Source organism: Athene cunicularia (assembly GCF_003259725.1).
Source record: "Athene cunicularia isolate RWA chromosome 1 unlocalized genomic scaffold, athCun1 chr1_part1, whole genome shotgun sequence".
In the NCBI taxonomy this organism is placed as follows: domain Eukaryota; kingdom Metazoa; phylum Chordata; class Aves; order Strigiformes; family Strigidae; genus Athene; species Athene cunicularia.
In genome coordinates this window covers 7,183,238-7,189,909 of record NW_020799091.1, presented here as the reverse complement: position 1 = coordinate 7,189,909, position 6,672 = coordinate 7,183,238, and positions in this window count along the sequence as shown.

Below are 6,672 nucleotides of genomic sequence, written 5' to 3'. Positions count from 1 at the left end.
TTACAATGCTGCCAGAGAAGCCAGCTGGACTGCTTATGGGTGGTCCAGACACCAGAGACATGGGAAAGAAGAGAGAGGTCTCTCCAACACAATGCTGAGAAGAGTTAAAGATGCAGCAAATTGTGTGCGTCCCTGCCACCAGCAGAGGAAACGAAAGTGGGAGGGGAGCACATGACTGCCACGGCTGCCAGCTGGCCGGCAGCAGGAGTTCCCGGGCTGCTTCTGATAGGCTAGAGATATCCCAGTCAGCTCCATTTTCAGTGGAGAACTGACAATATGCATTCCAGGAAAACCAGTCCTGGAAAAACAGTGGCTTTTGGCACTAAAAAGGCTTAAAGCAGAGACCTGAAGACCAAGTCTCAACACACGCTGTGTGTTAGGAACCTGCAAAGGTTTATCTGAGAAAGCGCCTTCCTTGGCCACGGTGTCTCTGCATTTAGCTTCAATACATCAAGGATATCTTTTTAATATCAGCAGGACTCATTTCAGCTAGTGTTTTACAGAGAAAGACTAAGTAGATTTTGCAGGCCTCGCAAAGGTCAACACCACATTAGTCCTCACCATCTGTGGCTTAATTAACTATAGCTTCCTCTGGCTGCTTAGAGGTTTTCTGATAATTTAGGACACGAATTAAATGAAAACTAGTACACAACCAACTAGAGAGTCCTGTTTACAATGCTTACGCAGTATGCAGTGCACATGGCAATGAGCATTTTGTTAGTACTTTAATGGTAGAGGAACCACATTTAAATTACAACAGTGCAAATGAAAAATTCCGAGATCAAAGTGTCAAAAGCTCGATCCTTCAGTTTTCTTGTTTCCTAAGTATCTTGAAATCAGTTTCTATAAATGACCCCCCCACCTGTTGTTTTCCTTTTTGCACCAAATCATTTGTACAACTGCATGGAACTTCACCTGCATAGAAATTAAATTTTGAAATTACAGTCTGAAAAACAAGGAACAAGGTAAGTCAACACCTGCCAACCAACTGTCACAACAGTCTTCAGAGAGCAATGTGCAGCAAAAAGTATTGTTTTTAAAATCTAGACTGCTAAGACTTTATACTAGTCCTCTAATGCCATCTTTTAGAAATTATTTTTCTTGCATTAAAGAAAAAATTAAATACCTCATGTGCACCCATCCTCAAACACATCCATGCATGTTTTTACCCCTCGTTTGAAAGGTCTGTACAATTCTCCCCTTGTTCTCATTCCTTTATAACTAGTCATTCTTTTTTCCTCTTCTCTTTCACTGTGTCACCTGACATATCGGATTATATCACTGACCTGTAATCTCTTCCACCGATTATAACTTTTTAACAAACCTTCAATCTTAATATTGTCCTGCCTAATATCTGAGTGAGCAGGGGAAAAAAAACACAAAACAGTGACCTGAAAATCTGTATAGGCAGTATATAAAAGATCTTAGCAAGAACACCACCTATTAACAGGCAGTATTGCTCTGCCATGCTCCAAGACGTTTTTCCCCAGTGGCAAAAGATGAGAATCTAACTAAAACACAGGAAAACTGGCAGCAACTGGCACCCCTGAAGGTATCACTGGTCAACAGTATATTCCTCCTTCCCTTCTGCCAAGTGAAAGGCCACCCCAGCTGCCAGGCCGCTGCAGGCAGGAGGTCAGAGAGGCGCCGAGGGCTGCGGGGCTGTGCTGCTCCGCACAAGCCAGCCCAGAAACGCCTGTCCAGAGGGGACGGCTCCAGGGAACACACCCACCCGAGCCACCACGTGCCCCTGCAACTAGGGCAACCTCCCTCCCGCTCCAGGCTTCTCATGAAGGGCAACGCCAGCCAGCAACACCAAGGCTACAGAAGGCAAGAAAGTTTTTTGGAGAGATCCTAACTTCCAGTTTACCTTAAACAGCTTTGTCTGAGCTGAGAGAAGAGGCTTAGGCTTACCAGACGACGCTAGTGCTTTCTATGTAAACCCAACCCACACTTGACCTATTTTCTGCTGTTCCCAGCGCGCAGTCACAATTTACCTCGTTCAAATCCAGCAGCTGCTGGGCTACATCTGAACCAGTTAAGTCAAGCTTGAAGGCATAACCCTGACCCCTAGACCAGAAACACAGTGGAGCTGAGGTCAGCCCTGCTCACACGTGCGCGGAGGCACGCCGCGTGGGGAAAGGCAGGGACAGGCAGTGATGCTCGCTGCGTGCAGAGGCCAGGCAAGAGAACAGGGGTAACGAATCCTTTCCCAGCAAGGGGCTCTAAATGCATTGTTCCAACAAGGACAAATGTTTAGAGACATTCTGGACCGCAAACATTTAAGATTAGGGGTTATTTTCAGCCTGTCCAGCAACAGTTTTGTTTCTATAAATAGACAGAACTACAGGGAAAAGAGATGAGGGCTAAAAATTTTATAATTTTCCATCTGTCAGTAAACTTAACATCTCTCAGGAAAAGCTATCAACAATTTTTCTTTTGCTCCCTACTCTTCCCTACGCCTAATACTTCTCCCACACAGTCCTACTTCCTTCCTCACTTCACCTATTCAATAATTAAAGAGTTGACACCGATTTTAATTATCATGTTTGAGAATTAGGGGAGCAGGACTGCATATGCTTCTCCAAGTCATGATTTCAGGCTTGAATAAGCATCACTGCACCAATTAGTTCAGTTTTGGAAGAATAACTCAGAATCAGAAAATTTCTATTAAAAACACGAAATACTATCCTATGGAAAATATATTAAAGTTAGGAACATAAACATATAGGAAAAAATCTGACTCATAGTCTAATATTCTGCCTGATTTTAACAAACAAAAACAGAAGTATTTGCCTTCCTATAAGACTACCAACATCTCAGGTGAAACGGGCACGCTAGAAAACTTGCTTTTTACAAGTCAGCTCGTTATTCCTGTATCTGTAGATGAGAATCTAGTATGGAAAGGCAGAAGGGAAACAAGAGCAGTATATAGAATGAGCATGCAACAGGGAAACAAGTAGACACCAATGGATAAGCAAATCCAAACCCGGGCCAGGCAGATATTGTCACAAAACAACATAAAAATTTCTCTACTTAACTTCTACAGTAGTTTTGCATTTGCAAATAGAGATTAAAAAAAAAAACAGATGACCCTTAAGCTTATGGGTTATGTCACACTGAGCAGCTGGGACAATCTGGGTCAGAAAAGCAAAATCTCCTGGAACGCCAGATACATGTTTTAGTATCTCATCTAAAGAGTTCCCCAAACAAGTGGCTCCCACCCACAAACCTAGCGGGCTGTCAGCTTCCACTTAGAGCGCTGCGGTGACCATCTATACTACTTACGTTCCCCACGTACAAACAAAAGGTCAAGTGAACAGCACTGCTCCACATCCATCTTCTCCCTTATTTTGGTGACACAGCCATACATTTGCTTTTCTTTAGTTTTCCACTGAATCCCATTTCCTTCCCCTTCCTCACTGCAGGCTCCATACATTTACCGTCATCACCATCTCAGAAATATGCAACTTTGTCCTAATTTTGCATTTTGTTTTATCTACTCCTAAGAGAAACAGAGAGGGAGTACTGGTCCTAACCCACTCAGCCAGTAACTCCCAAGTCACGCGGTGATACTGGAACAAGCCTTTGAGTCACTTACCAAGCAATTCCAATGCCACTATGGGAAAAGAAACCTCAAAGTGCAGACACTTCCCTGACGCAAGCAATTAGCAGGGTGAAGTTGATGCTAACAAGTAGAGCAGCGAAGTGAGCAGATCGGAGAAAAATCTTTTGTGCATTGATATTAAAATTTAACTGAGACCCAGACACCCTGTGAATTGTGAACAGCTTTCAGAAGGTATCTAGAACTCCCCAAATCGTATCAGCTGAAGAACAAGATGTATGGATGGTGGTGTCCTTAAGCAAAAAAGAAAGTACATTCTGTTGATGATCAGTTGTCTGGACTAGTGGGCTGCTAGAAAGGCAGTCTAATGCCCCCAGAAATCAAGCCAAGAAATCAGTTCTTCCTCAGAGACCGACCATTTTACAGAAGACACATCTTCCTTGCATCAGGGATAGCAAAAGTTACTTGTGGCAGCTTGAACTGGCAGAGTTGGAAAGCTGTACATTGCCACCACAACTAATGACAGACTGGATAGTTCATCTCTTATCTCATGGTAGTTACCTCCATCAAATCTTTTATTACTCAGCAACGTGGTGTTCTTTGACAAGGCTCCTGATAACTAAGAGCTTACTGTATTAAAGAGCAAAGGTCTCTCAATTTGAATCTGCAGAGAAAATTGTAAAACACTACCATACCCAATACATGCAAGACTGACAACAGCTCCTAGAATCAACACCACCTCCTAGAAACATGTATCAGTGTCTCACTCTTGTGAACGACTCTCTGCACTGTAATTTGAACTACCACCAACTTATTACTGACCACCAACAGTCACAGAGCTACCTAGTCTCTTCTGCAAATATCCTCAATCCTATTTACCAAATAGAAGCTCTGGGAACATACAACTTTCCAGCTCCTTTCCTCCCATAAATCATGAGGATTAATGGCAAAATACAAATCCTTCCCAATGACAGAAATATCTTACCTTTTTTTTTTTTTGTCAAGAGGAGAGAATACATCAGATATCTTCAAAACGTTCTTGAAAGCCAGCTTCAGTGGAGTTTGATCCACTTAATTACTATTACATTAGTGTTTTATTTTCAAGTGGTTTTCCAGGGTTTGTTTGAAAACGTGTTTCTTACAATAGTACGACATAACAGTGTTGGCCAACATGCTGATATTATGAAAGTAGTTCAGAACAAAACACATTTCTCTCATGTTTTAAAGGAGTACCACTGTATCTGCACAGATTTTTTCAAAGATAATTTCTTATAGGATTTAAGGCAGCACTGCACAGAAGCCATGCCTCTGGGTTGGGAAAACAATTAGTCTCCTACTTATGGAGCTCAAGGACACAGAGGGGACTTCCCTCAGCCAAGGAGCTCCACAGAGAGAGCCCCAGCAGCAAAAGGGAACTGGTACCGTAGAAACTCAAACCCTCTCCCTTACAAACAGGGGGTGAAGCTCCGACCCAGCACAAGTGAGCTGTTCCCCCTGAGAAGCCCGCAGAGGATAATGGAGATTATTCCCACAGGGAATGGTGTTTCCGTCAGGGCACGGGCAGCCCAGAGCAGGCAGAGCACCCAGGGCTCCAGCCATGGCTGTTTCTGCTCTCCCTGAAGCCAGGGAAAGCCAAACACAATCAGATGCAGGTTCAGCCCTGAAAAAAACATGTTCGACTGCCTGGATTTGTCATTTTATTATTCCAGGAAAGTTCCAAGAAGGATAATAAACTGAAAGCATTAATTAAAGAGCAAGAATTAATCGAAAGCAGAGCAGTACCTTCTGGCTAACAGACCCAATTGCACTTGCAACAAGAATTGTCTTTATCTCTCCATGGTGCAGTTTTAATTTCTAATAACTGAGCTCCCTACAGTCATTTGCAAGTAAATTTCCCTGGCTGTCACCCGACATGAACATCTCCACTGATGACTGCTTTTCTTGTGGATGGAAAATGCAGTGTGCTCAGCAGCAGCGCTGGGAGACCAGGAAGAGTCTGTCGCAGTAACTGGCTGGCTCAAACAAAACTGAAGCCAGTGGAAAGAATCCAAATTACTTTCGAGGACGCTGGTTCAGGGTATTTGAGATTGTGGGCTAAGATGATAGGGCTAGAAGCCATAGGAGCAGGGCAGGTGTGAAGGTCAGGGAGAGGTTTGTATGACAGCAGCACTGCCTGTTGCATAGTCATCCTGCAGAGCAAGGTCTGCCTACTGCCACACTGTCTTGCTAATGAGTGAGCTTCTGCTAAGCAGTGTCAGGACCCTGACATCAATCATAGGCATTAATTAATTGATCTGACCTCCCTGCACCCATGCTGTAAGCAGCCTTGGCTCCAGTCCTGTCTCTGGCCCCATCTCCATCGGCTCCTGACCAGGCTGCCGGGGTGGGCACCAGACCTTGCCTTGTCTGATGGCCACTGGATGGGCAACAGAGCTGGTCACTGCTCCTGGCCCACCTGTGGCTGCACCCTGTTGGGGATGGCACTGCCCATGCTGGAATCACCCTTAGTTTCCAGATTGTCCACCCTCATGGAGCAGCCCCACTCTTACTGCTCCTGAGCAGGCACTTAAATATCATATACTTAGCTCAGGAGGGCCCCATGAGTAGCTAATGACAGCTCTTGCAGTCATCCCAAAGTCATCCCACACTCTGCTTCACTGACCTTCCCAGCTTTGGCAAGTGTGCAGCTTTCCTACGAACAAAGCAGCTGGGCACAGGTCTCCTCACTTCAAGTCAAATCAAGACTGCTGACCTTCAAGAGCACCTTGAAGACATATGGATTTTCTGCAGACAAGGGATTCAGTTTCCAGGCCAGCCAACACAACATTCCATCCAATTTAAGTTCTGAAGAAAGGAGTTAAGTTAAAGCTTGGGTTTACATGTAGATATAATCAGGTAAAAATCGTGTTATGTCATGGTAAATTGTACGTTATATACAAACTAAAATAAAAAAACAGCAATCAAAAAGTGTAGCTTCATATACACACATCCATCCACCATCATGGTTTCTTCTCCAACCATTTTCATGGTTTCTTCTAGCTCAGCTCAGAAAAAGGGACCTCGACATTCTGACACTCAGTCTCAAATTCAGATTTGGAAACTTTGGA